This window comes from Bactrocera dorsalis, chromosome 2 (assembly GCF_023373825.1).
Source record: "Bactrocera dorsalis isolate Fly_Bdor chromosome 2, ASM2337382v1, whole genome shotgun sequence".
NCBI classification, from domain to species: Eukaryota; Metazoa; Arthropoda; class Insecta; order Diptera; family Tephritidae; genus Bactrocera; species Bactrocera dorsalis.
In genome coordinates this window covers 30,547,991-30,562,615 of record NC_064304.1, presented here as the reverse complement: position 1 = coordinate 30,562,615, position 14,625 = coordinate 30,547,991, and the positions used below count along the sequence as shown (strand labels likewise).

General features: G+C 37.5%; 1 long non-coding RNA gene across 1 annotated transcript in view; it reads left to right on the top strand.

Moving 5' to 3' along the window:
• Nucleotides 1-5,526: 5,526 nt before the first annotated feature.
• The window catches only part of LOC125776427 (uncharacterized), a 140,888-nt gene continuing 131,789 nt past the window's right edge, over nucleotides 5,527-14,625 (top strand). Inside the window, exon 1 of the long non-coding RNA XR_007421701.1 lies at nucleotides 5,527-6,138. This is a non-coding gene — a long non-coding RNA (uncharacterized LOC125776427). The remainder of the gene's footprint in view (nucleotides 6,139-14,625) is intronic.

Below are 14,625 nucleotides of genomic sequence, written 5' to 3'. Positions count from 1 at the left end.
TATACTTTAAATATTCTAAAAATTACAAAAAACACATAGTGTCAATTTTCGAACTTTACTTGTTCCTACTGTCCGTCAATGTGTTAAGATAGTAACTGAGACAGTACAGCGTCTGCCAAAATAGGGATGACATGATTGTAACAGATCGTGGCGGTCATGTTTGTTTACGGATTTGTGTAAAATTTTATCAGTGTGTCCAGTAATTATAAAATAATGTTGAAAAATCGTTCAATAAAAAATCATCTTCTCAGATGAGGCCCCTTTCTAGCTTAACGGCTTCATTACCAAAGAAATTGTCGATATTGGAGTGTGTCTAATCCTCGGTTCAGGAAACGCAACGCATCAGCGTAGCTTATTTCTTTCGAATTGAGGCAAGAGATGTCGTTACCATCAATAATAAGCATTATAACATGCTGTTGACCGACCTTTTTCTCGGAATTTGATGAAATCAACATCGTACGCATTGATTTCTAATAATACAGTGCGCCGCCTCATATTTCACGTCTAAATATAGGCAAGTCGTTCGAAAAATTGGTGGTTCAGTCGAATGATCATCAAGATCATGTGTTTTCACGCCTCTAGATTATTTGCTTCAGGGGCATGTTAAATCAAAGGTTCACACCAATCAACCAGCAGAGCTCGAGTTCCAAAGGTCCAAGTTTTTTCGGAGATCTAACCCTTTTGATCAAATGCCACTACAGCCAAAGGCTGTTTTTTCGGAGAACTAACCTCGTTTGTATCGATAAGTTTTAGATTAAGTTTGGCATCACTTGAGCAATTCCTTGTACTGGCATCGAGTCCAACCCGGGCCCGGAGGAATTTTTCTGTCGCGTCTACGCTAAAAGACTAAATTCAAATTTTACCTCGGTTACGTGTAATACCTGTAATGGAACCATCTTCAGACCTGCTTAGGCCTTAAGACACACTGGGTGTGGACTATGAGTTACGAGCATGGGAATGCTGCCAACGCACTACTGCGACTTTACTTGTAGTCTCTACGGCTGTGCAATCTGCAACAAGTTCAACCACTGTACCAACAAAGTACCCCTACGGTTCACAGGATCTGAAATAGACATCATGGCTGCCATTCCTGGGCCTACCGTTGGATGATTCGGTAACAACTTATCTGAACCTTGCCACACTAACGGGCACTAGATAACTGTAGAAATAATAACAACAACAACAGCGGTCCCAAGACAACATTCAGCGCATTATTGCCGAAATTCTGCACCGGGTCATCGGAAATTATCATAAATGGGTAAAGTTACGCAAATGAAGGTCAACATTTTGTTCAAATCATGAAAAAAAAAACATTTTCACCAGCGTTGAGTGTTGAGTGACATCACGCCGTTCTTGTTGTTATAAGATCTCACGAGCGAATACAGAGTAGGCCATTATTCCGCGTAAGCCAGACTTAGGCTCTTAGCTGAGGTTACTTATTGAAAGGGTTGGAACACGTTGAATGGCTGGTAGTAAATTTTATATTTTAACGTTAAAGTTTTCGAAGGAATCTCTTTTGCTCTTTCTTTGTGGAAAACCATTAAGCACAGGCGGCAACAAGAAGAAAACTACCAACTAACTAATATAATAATAACTCCGAATAACTCCGAACGCAATAATTCAAAGAGTAATGTGAACATTTGTAAATTAATCTCAAAGAGAAAAAAAACGGAAAATGTCGAATATTTTCGCGAATACCCAGCTATAGCTTACATCAAAAGAAACCCTTAGGATACCAACGGATATCACTCTTTTCCGCTAGCTGGTATCCAGTAACTATACCACAGACAGCGCCTGCGACTTTCCTGGGTTAAATTATTTATTCAGTCTGCTCATTCCGAATTGTCTCCCATACCACGTAACTGTCATAGAAAAATCAGAAATTAATAAAAAAGCGGAATTGTGGATGAAGTAAATACCAAATAAGCAATAAATACCGCAACAGCTTTTCGCCAAGGTCTTTACAAGAGCAGTGAAGCACAAATTGGTGGCAGATAAGAAAGCAAATATGTTTGTATATATGTAAATATATATGTATGTATTTATATGAATTAAAAGTATGTGCACAACTCATGCTAAGGCCATAAAGTACTTGAATTTCGCTGTCATAAGAGCATTCGAAGCGAGCGAAAGCGGAAATGACACCCACATACTATACACACACATATGCATCTATTAGTAATGTATATTTATGCCATAAAGGGGGAATCCAACGACAGTTTGAATAAACAATTCGCGCTGTTTAGTGTCTAAGTATTTGCATAAATTCTGCACTTCATCGATAAGCGCCAGTAATGTTGTAATAATGCTGTGTGTTTGTTGTTGGCGTAAGCGCGATGCTCATAAAGTGAATTGCTGCCATAAATTGGTATCGGGATTGAACGAAAGCGCGCCAATATAGCGAAAGGGGTGAAAACTGCATGCGTTAGCAGAGATACTGGTTTGTTTTGATTGGAATTTATCATTTTTTTTTATTATTACTTAAGAAGGCTTGTCATAATATTATATAGGGATTTAGGAAAATTTACAAATTTATACATACATATTTACATGCATGCAAATAGTGCAAAATTGAAAATATGAAATCTTGGCAGTTTCCTTCCTTACAAACCGACTTAACTAAATGTAGCATAAAATTATAAAAAATAGATATATAAATGATGGCACAATTTAATGGAAAATTATTCACTTTTGGGTTTTAGAAAATTAATATTTTGCGCACTTTTATATTGAAAGTACTACATAGAAATATTCGAAAATATACTCGAAAATTTTGATATTTGAGGAGTAAGATTTTTGAAAATTTCCATTGATTATTTTAATTTTTTAAGCCACTAAGAATAATTTTTTTCACAAAAGCAGACTTTTTTGGGAGGAACCCATTTTGCCAATAATCACAATTTTGACGAATTCTTTGATCATTATCTGTATTCTCCATTGAATTTGTATAATTTTAACAGAAAAATCTTTCTCACTGCCAAACACCTTTTTTTCTGAGGTCCCTCGGATTCTAGGCCACCGTTAATTATAAACTAAATAGATTCATTTATTACTTTAGGTGTATGTAACGGGTAATCCAAGAAGAGGCACGCAATGAAGTAAATATAGCAGCCGTAACTGAGAGTGTACACGAAGACTGTGGAGAGTCTATTCGCCGTCGTTCGCAATAACTCGGACTGACGTATGGAAGGACTTGGCGCATTTCACGTCGAGATCTTAAATTGAAAGCGTATAAAATACGGCTTGTGCAAGAACTGAAGCCGCTCAACCTTCGAAAGCTATATTGCTTCGGTCTGTGTGTTCTTGAAAAGTTCCAAGAAGATCCGACGTTTTCGAACCAAATTTTGTTCAGCGATGAGACCCATTTCTGGCTCATTGTGTATGTAAGCAAGCAAAATTGCCACATTTGGAACGAAGAGCAACCTGAGGAGATTCAAGAGCTGCCATTTCATCTGGAAAAAAATGGATTGGTGTGGTTTGTGGAACGGTGGAATCATCAGTCCATATTTGTTCAAAAATGTTGCCACCATCAAAGGCGATCATTATCGCGCCATGCTAACCGACTATTCGATGCCTGAAATTGAAGAAAATTGTACACAACGGATGGACCATCTAAAACGAAAGTGAACGACGAAATGGATGACCCTTTATATAGTTTAAAAGTCAATTAAAGTTTATTTTCGTTTAGAAATCAAAGAACATGGTTCCTCCAGAGATGGTAGAAAATTTTTATACGCAATCAAGCAGTCGAAAAATGCAAAATCTATAAGTTTTAACGGGAAAATTTAAGAAAATAAAGCAAATGTTGTACTGTAGCGCCACCTAACGTGAGTTCTAGTTAAAATAAATAGTTTGAACTTTACACTACACTACAATTACAACATCAAAATCAGACAAAATCTTAAAGTAGCTGGCAGTCAAGACTAATCAAAGGCACAATATAGTACGACTGCCACATTAGCAAGCCACATAAACGAAATTAAATACTAATAAAAAAAGCTTCAAAAACTAAAACTAAATTTTGGTCAAACTATGGTCTTTTAGTAGCCCCAAAATTGAGAATAAAATGTTTTTAATGATAAAGACAGTATGTGACTGAAAAACGCATAAAACTACAAGAATAATTTACGTAACACTTTGCTTATCATAACAAGCCAACTTTAAAAGTCAGCAACAGTTAACAAGCCGCAACGAAAACATATGTATTTATTTAGTTTTCAACAACACTTTCCATACATATAATATGCTCGTAAATGTTTAGCAATTACTGAGAATAAAATTATCAACAAAGTCTCAACCACACACCCTAAAAATGCAGGCAGCTCATATACACAGAGAAAAGCATGTATATACATATATACATAAATACAAATATATATAATAATATATGTATGTCTCGCATATTTGGCGTGTTTCCTGCACCCCAGCTGAGGTTTGCAGTAGTTTCGCTTTACTTCGAGTTGTAAGTCCACAATTAGTGGGAAACTCAACAAAAAAAAATTAAGCAAATATTTCAAATATAAAATTTTATCATGCCACACACACACACACATATATTTTGTGCTGTACAGTTGCCCGCAATTGTTTAATTTAACTATTTCCTACAGAACAAGAAACTTTTCCAACGCAAGCGAAACTATAGTTGCCGGGGCGTATACGCAACCAGCAGTATGCAGCTGCAAAAGCAAGGAAAAAACCGGCAAGCAGGAATTGCTCCTTTCAGGCGCTGCTTTCTGCTACTGCTGTTGGCTGCAAATATTTACGTTGAAATTAAACATTAAATGCTTGCATGAGGACACATTTGCGTAAATTTAAGAACGGTTGTTGACCGAGCGCCCACTTTCTCCAAATTAAAAGTGAAATATTTTATTAGCAAACACACTGTTGCTTCTGTGCGTAAGCAATTTTCTTTCAATTCGGCTCTTATATGCATTGTTGCAGCGCACATGCGGGAGGTAAAGTGCATTCTTATGTGTATGTATGTTTGTATGCAAATATTTACATATGTATATAAAGGAAATTATGTATTTTTGTATAAATTTCAGTGCAAGTGCTTTCCTTCACTGAACCCAGCAAGCAAAATATTTATATTTGATAATAGTAATTTTCTTTAAATGCTTAAAGTTTAAAGAAAAAAATTTGAAATATTTTAAATTTCGTTTTGTAAAAAAATTAATAGAGAATGGAACAAGGTGTAGAATTTCACGGAAGTGAAGAAAGTCCTCTGAGCGCCATTCACTTGTGAGAAAACAATTCTTTTACCTATGGCTCAAGCAGTTTACGACTTCCGGTCTTTGACCAAGTTTCCTCTAGGTAGTCAGAAAACATCCGTTTGAAGGTGAGCTAAAGTAAGAAGGCGAAACATCTCCTCCACAGGGTTGTACGCTGGGTTTGGGACCTGTCACGTAAAAAACGTCCCCAATGAAAAATTACTAACAGCCTGGATGAGAGATCCCTCTTTTGATGACCACCAAGGCAGACGCATTAAGGATTACCATTTGAAGGCATGCACCGGTAATGTATGAGGGCTGCTATATATATTTCTGGTGCAATCTGACATTTCCATTGGAAAGTTTGACATTTTTTAGCATAACATCACTCAGAACGTTTTGTCATTTAATCGTGAATTGTTTTATTTACAGGGAATTAAAAAATTCATCTCGGCCAAAAATGGAATTAACTCGTGAACATTTTCGTGCGATCATTTTTCACAACTTTCGACGTGGATTATCACGACAAGAGTGCATCGATGAACTAAAATCTTTGTATGGCTATGAAGCACCATCCTATAGCACTATGAAAAACTGGTACAACGAATTCAATCGTGGCCGACGCTCGCTCAAAGACGAATTCCGTGAAGGTCGTCCAAAAACAGCCGTTGTGCCAGAAAACATCGACGTGAACTGATAATGCAAGACCGTCATGTAACATACCTTCAGATAGAGGCATGCCTATGCATTTCTTCCACCAGCATACATTCGATATTGCATGAACACCTGGCCGTAAAAAAGGTTTGTTCTCGTTGGATCCCGCACAATTTGACAATCGCTCAAAAAAAGGCTCGTGTGGATTGGTGTAAAGAAATGCTGAAAAAATACGATCGCGGTGCTTCAAAAGACGTTTATAAGATCGTCACAGGTGACGAATCATGGATCTATGCGTATGAGCCCGAAACAAAACAGCAATCGACCGTGTGGGTCTTCCAAGACGAGCCAAATCCAACGAAAGTTGTTCGTGGAAAAAGCACTTCGAAGCAAATGGTCGCCTGTTTCTTCGACAAAACTGGTCATGTGGCGACTGTTCCGCTTGGGCAACGTAGGACGGTCAATTCTGAGTGGTACACCACCATTTGTTTGCCTGAAGTCTTCGGAGAAATTCGAAAAACGAACAAGAGAAGACGAATCAATGACAATGCGAGCTCTCACACATCGGCTCAAACCAGCGCCTTTTTGACCGGCCAAAACGTCGAATTGATGGGTTATCCGCCGTACAGCCCTGACTTGGCACCCAATGACTTGTTTTTATTCCCACACATCAAGAAAATAATGCGTGGTCAACGATTTTCGTCGCCAGAAGATGCTGTTGAAGCATTCAAAAACCATGTTTTGGAGGTGTCTCAATCGGAGTGGAAAAAGTGCTTCGAAAATTGGTTTGAGCGCATGCAAAAGTGTATAAATCTTGATGGAGAATATTTTGAAAAACAATAAAACCATTTTCGTTGATAAATAATCCTATTTTCATTATTAGGCCAGAGATATATATAGCAGCCCTCGTACCTTAATTGCGAAGGTGCCCAACTGCTTGTTAGAGAAAACGTTGACATCACCGCCGTCCAAGAGACGGTCCTTATGGCATTTACTGCCGTGACCATATAAAGGAGCGCAAATTTAGTGTGGGATTCGTGGTGGGAGAGAGAATTCAACGCCAAATACTACCATTCACCCCGATGGATGACCGTCTAGGCACAATCCGCATCAAAGCGAAGTTCTTCAACATATCGCTCCACCTCGACGGAAGAGAATGATGATGTGACCAAAGATTTCTTTTATGAGCGCTTGGCGCGCACTTATGAGAGCTGGCCTCGCCACGATATCAAAATCGTTCTTGGCGACTTTATCGCCAGGGTGAGCAAATACAGGCGTACGCTCCGAGTACAGCCAAAGTTCATGTGTGTTTGGGCTAATCGCAAAATGGATCGATACGGCAGGCTAAACGTTCATAGAAAATTATTTGATACCATTTTGATAACACGATTGTTATTTTAGTTTAAAATAGGTCTAATAATTAAGGTCTAAAATCAAGAAAAATTTACTGTGACAAAAGCGTTTCAATTCGATTTCTATTCCATTAAATTTTACACAGTGAAATTTCTCAATAACCTTCTTCTTCTTTAAATGGTACTATTTTTCCATGGTTTCGTCCTCTAAACGTTCCTGTAATATTATAACGAATTTTAATCAGATAAATTTCCTCTTCTTTGATTTCTGCACTCACGTTATATTCCCTTAGGCGTTTTCACATATTTTACTTATAAGAATAGAACAATTTTTTGTAATGCGGTTTTATCGAATTCTACCGATAGCCTGATAACCTCTTTTTTTCAAATAAATTAGCAATGGTATTGCAGTGAAAAGATTGTCAAAGTAAAACGATAACGGAAGCTCTTGCATTTTTTCCGAAAACTTGTCAACCATACAAAAAAAATGGAGCTGTCATTCTTCATATTTAGGATTCATCCTCAGATTATCATCTTCAATAAGATAATATAAATGGAATGATGCTTGAGAATTGACAATAAACAGTCAGAGATCTTACTGGCATCATAGGAATATCAGAAGGATTGGTGAAAACCATTTCGAAACATCATTTGGGTCTAAGAAAAGTGAAAGCACGATTTTCGATTTGTCGATGAGTCTTGGATCTATGCTAACGACCCTGGAGCAGACGATCAATAGGCCGAAATTCGCATATAGAACTGATTATTCGTGAGACAAAGGTGCCGCTTTATCGACATCATAAGTACTGATTCTCCTAGCATTTTGAAACTCAATTTCACATCCGGTTTAAAGTTTTGCTGGGCATACATTATTCGAACCTTCCTCGTCATCATCATCTTTCACACTTACTCTCCCTGCTGATATGATGACTCAGAGGTTGGATATTGTTTGGAACTTTCTTTTTCTCATCAGAACATAATTCGTGTAAAAGAGTCCGAAGTTAACGTTTTTTCTTGTTTTTTTCCAGAGATCGCTCTTAACCATTGCAACATCTAAGTTCTTTTACATTAGGCCCTTCATCCGAAATTCGTAGCAATAAGATCGTTGTTCCCTCGCAAACTAAAGGACTCTCGGTCGAAAAATGCATTTTCGTCCCACCCTGAAACCTGTTATATTTACCACAGGGTCTACATGAGTATCTACATAGATTGCTGTAGAGCAGCCAACACTTGCAGCATTCATTAAAAAACACTTGGTCGACACTTGCAGCGGCGCCAACTTACAACAACCAGTACACAGCAAATGAATTGCGCCGAAGTGAAAATATGAAAATGGCTATTATATATGTATGTAATAATTTTCGACTGTGTACCCTTTTACGCCGCTCTCATTATGCTGCCCAACGCTGTGTACACAATATTATTTTAATTTTTTTTTCCATGCGGTCGCAAAGTATGTGGGCGGAAGTGCATATGTGGAGCGTGAAGCACAAAGATATATAGGTATTTGCCTACGATAAATATGTGTGTATGTATGTATGTATGCAACAGTGGTGCGCTAGTTGGTCCAGTTTAAGCGGCGTTGTGTCGACCCAGCCAAGCGGAGCAAAGTTTGCTCGTGCAATTTATATAGTGCTCATGTTGCACTCGGATGCTGGATGTGTTGATATACAAATGTATGAGTGTATATATGTTTGTTTGTATGTATGTCTATATATGCATGTATTAATGTATGTAAGTATGTACGCATATATGTATGTGTGTAGACTTCACTTTTGCGGCAATAACTAACTTCTACGCGCTCACTCAACCACACACTGGCAATATGTTGCCAAGCGTCCGGAAATTGTTGCAACTCACTACTCGTGCTGCCGCAGCCACAGCCGCAGCCGCTGTTGCGCTTTTCCTTTTTGCCTCACCAAATTTTTGCATTTCCATTGTCAGCAGGCTGCCACCGCGCTTGTGTGTACTAACTGTTGTGCCATTGTTGCCAGCGTGTTGCATGTGTATGTGTGAGCGTGTGTGTGTGGCCATTAGGCAAGAGCAAATGTGCTTTGCAACAGCCAAGAGGCAAGAGCCAGTAGCGATAGTTGCAGCAGCATTTTATTGCCCTCATTTGGTTAGCTGTCACAATGTGTTGCACAGTGACCAATACAATGGATTCATTGTAGGCACACACGTACACATATACATCACACACACACACACATGCCCAACAGTCACATTATATGGATTGCATGCATGTTTATGTATAAGTGTAAGTGTGTTTGTGTGAACCTTTGCGAACGTGCAGCAAATTGCTGCGTTTTCTAGTGAACTGAGCCCTAATTGTCCACTACAGTGGCGTGCATATTGCATGAAAATCAAATGACCCACAGAACGTCAAAATGCAATCGTCGAACTTTCTAATTTTCAATGAAAATGGCGACGCAGTAAGTACTTGGAATTCAAATGTTAGGCTGAAATTGGCAGCACTGTTGTCGTTGACGCGTAGATAACGGTAAATTAAAGGAACATTGAATATTCATTCTATTCGGTTTCGATTTTGTGAAGAAGAGAACGAGTACTAAATGATAAGAGATATAGTCAAAATATTATCTTGAAGCTCTGTTGCTAGCTTCAAAGTGAAGAAATTCGGGTTAACATAATCGGCCTACTGAGCGTACTTAGCAACATCATCGCCCATCTTGAGACGCAGCATTCATTATTGGATGATATTGTATTCGACCGAATAGACTACGTCCAGCACGCAGCGAAGAAAATACTATAACAGGCGTAGCTGAGAGTTTACATGAAGTCGGGACTGACATATGGAACAACTTGCCGCATTTTAAAGCTAGATCTTACAAAATATAGGTTGAGCTAAAACTGAAGCCCCTCGACCTTACCAGCGACATCGCCACGTTTTCGAGTAAACTTTTATTCAGCGATGAGGCTCATTTCTGGCTCAATAGGTATGTAAACAAGCAAAATTGCCGCATTTGGAACGAAGAGCATTCTGAAGAAATTCAAAAGCTGCCACTTCATCCAGAAAAAATAATGTTTTGGTGTAGTTTGTGGGCCGGTGAAATTATCGGTCCATATTTCTACAAAAATTACGCCGGTGTTACCGTCAATGCCGACCGTTATCGCACCATGATAACCGACTATTTGATGCCTGAAAGTGAAGCTCGTGATCTTGGCGGAATTTAGTTTCAACAGGACGGCGCCTCTTCCCACACATAGCATTAATCAAGGGATTTATTTAGAGAACACTTCGGTGAGCAGTTAATTTCACGTTTTGGGCTGATCTATTGCCTACCAAGATAGTGTGACATCGCACCGTTATATTTTTACCTGTGGGGATATGAAAGGTCAAAAGTCTATGCGGACAATATCGCTTTGACTTTGGCTGCAACGAAGCAAATACAAAGAATTTCTTAAAGGAAATTGATTCCCATCGTTCAGTTTGTATTGCAGCTGTATGCAATATCAGCGATTTCGACAAATGAGCAGCTTCTTGGAGAGGGAAGCATGTGTGCAACATTTCAGAGCGATATCTCAAAAGCTGAGTGACTAGTTCGCTCATATGTGGACAGACAATTGAATAAAATTCAATTAACTAAATCTATGCATGCCACAATGGCCTTTGCACCCTTTTCTATTCAAACATCCACGACATCAATATTTTATACCATTTGTAAAAAGTCGTAAATTCTATAATTTGGTTGACAACGCTTTGTAAAAAAAAAGTACACGCTTTTTAGCAGGGAGTTTTCATACACTTGCTTGGCAGCTTTGAGCATATAAGCATGTATGTTGATGTACTCCAAATAACCCCAATGAGATAAAAGTACCCAACAAGAAAATATTTGGACTATAAAAAACAAATTTTGGAAGTAAGCAATGAGATTTCAGTTTTAAAATGGATTCTGTAGAGCAACACAGGGCTCAGAATAATTTTTTAGTTATTTTTCTGGATTTTTGAAAAAATAAACAGCAATATTTTGCTATTACTTCAGCATTACTTTTCACTTTCTATGCCACTTCCATCATTTATCTCTCTGGAACTCTTATTTTTTTTACTCAGCACTGTTATTTAGGACCATTTTTTCAATGTCCATCCATCCAAAAAAAGGTTTCTTCACCGAGAGAAGGAGTCTTAATTAGGATAACCAGAACTTAACTGCCAGATGACTGCTAACTTGAGCTGCCAGACATTGAGAAAAAGGCCCTTAATTAAAAAAAATATATATATGACAATGTAACAAGTACATAGTGTAAGAATTATTAAACACTTTCATTTTCTACCGGGCACTTCTTAAACTCCTTTAAGGAATTCAAAATAGGGGCCTTTTGCTGCTACACTACATTTCTTGGCGTGTCAGGGCGCTCTCCCCAATATGTTTGCTAATTTTCTGACTAAACGAAAAAGAGCAAAACAGTGGAATAACCTGGTTAATTTGAGATAAAAACATTAGAAAAATAAAACAACAAAAAACAGAAACAACAAGAAAGGAAGGGCTAAGTTCGGTTGCGACCGAACATTTTGTACTCTTGCAACTTACAAGAAGCAAAGCCAGGGAAATACTTTAAGGTGTAAAACATCAACCTGAGGATCGAAATGCCAGCAATTTTATATATACACATACTATATACATAACGGGTGATTTTTTTGAGGTTAGGATTTTCATGCATTAGTATTTGACAGATCACGTGGGATTTCAGACATGGTGTCAAAGAGAAGATGCTCAGTATGCTTTGACATTTCATCATGAATAGACTTACTAACGAGCAACGCTTTGCAAATCATTGAATTTTATTACCAAAATCAGTGTTCGGTTCGAAAATTTTTTATCGACAAATTTTGTTCAGCGATGAGGCTCATTTCTGGTTGATGGCTACGTAAATAAGCAAAATTGCCGCATTTGGGGTGAAGAGCAACCAGAAGCCGTTCAAGAACTGCCCATGCATCCCGAAAAATGCACTGTTTGGTGTGGTTTGTACGCTGGTGGAATCATTGGACCGTATTTTTTCAAAGATGCTGTTGGACGCAACGTTACGGTGAATGGCGATCGCTATCGTTCGATGCTAACAAACTTTTTGTTGCCAAAAATGGAAGAACTGAACTTGGTTGACATGTGGTTTCAACAAGATGGCGCTACATGCCACACAGCTCGCGATTCTATGGCCATTTTGAGGGAAAACTTCGGACAACAATTCATCTCAAGAAATGGACCCGTAAGTTGGCCACCAAGATCATGCGATTTTAACGCCTTTAGACTATTTTTTGTGGGGCTACGTCAAGTCTAAAGTCTACAGAAATAAGCCAGCAACTATTCCAGCTTTGGAAGACAACATTTCCGAAGAAATTCGGGCTATTCCGGCCGAAATGCTCGAAAAAGTTGCCCAAAATTGGACTTTCCGAATGGACCACCTAAGACGCAGACGCGGTCAACATTTAAATGAAATTATCTTCAAAAAGTAAATGTCATGAACCAATCTAACGTTTCAAATAAAGAACCGATGAGATTTTGCAAATTTTATGCGTTTTTTTTTTTTAAAAGTTATAAAGATCTTAAAAAAATCACCCTTTATAACTCATATGCCAATAGACACGTAATGTTTGTTAGAAAAACGAAAACCATTATATGTAGTATGTGACAGTTGGGATAGTATCGACCAGATTTTATCTATTTTTCCGAATACCACATACTATTAACATGTCACTTACTAAAAAACTAATCATATAGAGTAAAGTCAGCCGGATGTTCGAAAATCCTGATATTAGTTATATGGGGGGTAAGTCAATGTTTCGCTCAAATTAATCTATTTTAGCCTCGTTGCCTCGTTCTGGACGACCTTCGACTTCTTTAAGTGATGAAAATTAAAAAAAAAATCAAGGATATGGTGTTTGAAAATCGTCAGGCAAATGTTAGAGAGATAGCAAAAGAGCTCAACATCTCTCGCGAGTCGGTTCGAATGATTTTGGTGGATATTTTGTGTATGAAAAGCGTTCTCGCGACAGTCAGTAAGGAGTTCTATTTGGCCGTATTTAGGTATTTGAGTGAGAACATCCGTCGAAAACGGTCGGAATTGTGGGAGAACTATTCATTGATTTTACATGATGAGAATGCACCATGGCATCGAGCCACAATTGTTTAAAGCCAAATACGCAATCAATACCTTCTATCAACCACCGTATTCACCAGGTTTGGCTTCGTGTAATTTTTTCTTGTTCCCCAAATAAAAATGGCCGCTTCGTGGAATCCGTTTTCAGTCGATCGAAGAGATACTCGTAAAACAAAATTCGTTGAAAGAGCGAAAGGCCAGTGCTTACGAAAAGTGTTTAGGTTCTAATAAAATCGTTACATAAGTGTATTTTATGTCTGGTGGGGATTACTTCGAAGGCAATTGAGGAATAATTAAATATTTTACGTTTTGTTTACAATTTTCGGGTACTTTTTTGTCACAGCGTACTACTGACATACTAAGGATGAGCTTTTAAAAAGTGAAAGCTTTAAAATGTATATTTCAACACCATTAAAAAACAATTACCAATAACACTAATGTTCTAGAAAAATTACACCAATAATTTCAATGGGATTTTTTTATTTATTTTAACAAGAACACCATCTAAAAGCCAAAACATACATATCGTCATCTGAAATGCAAAATAACGTAACAACATTTTCGGAAATTTAAAGTGTCATGAATGAAACACGAAATAAAATGGAACATGAGTGAAACAAAATTTTAAAACTGGTTTATATCTGACCGCAGAACCTGAAAATGTTGAACATATGTAATATTATGTATGTATGTAATTTGAAGTAGTGAAGCGTAATGAATAAGATACTTAATTTCGAATTTTTTGATGTTACGTTATTTTGCATTTCAGGTGACGATATGCACATATATATATGTATATACAGTTTTCTATTAGTTTTCACCGCAAATTTATTAACCGCTCAGTCATGGTCCCTTCTTAAGTTCAATTAATTTATTAGGGTAGCAAAATCTAAAGATTTTCTTTTGATGCTACTTTATGGTGACTCAGAAATCCCTGTAAAATATGTTTGAAAGTTTATTTGACTTAAAGGCAGTAACTTACTGTCTTAGGCAGGTTCTAGTAGATTATACATACATATATACGTGTAGGTATTAAAATTCGCAAGTATTTATTAGGGGTAACTTCATATGTAAAAACTAAAAAATTATTTGATTATGCAAACTCTTTTTAAACTAAATATGTGCCTGCATACATACATATGTACATCTATACAAGAACACCTATCAATTTAACATAAATAATTGTGTATACCAGAGTGTCTTTTTTAATGAAATCCCCAAAGTGCATGATTTGGAAGAAAAATAAATTATAAGTTATTGGGCCACACTCTTTTATGCGACTCAGCTTATATAATTCG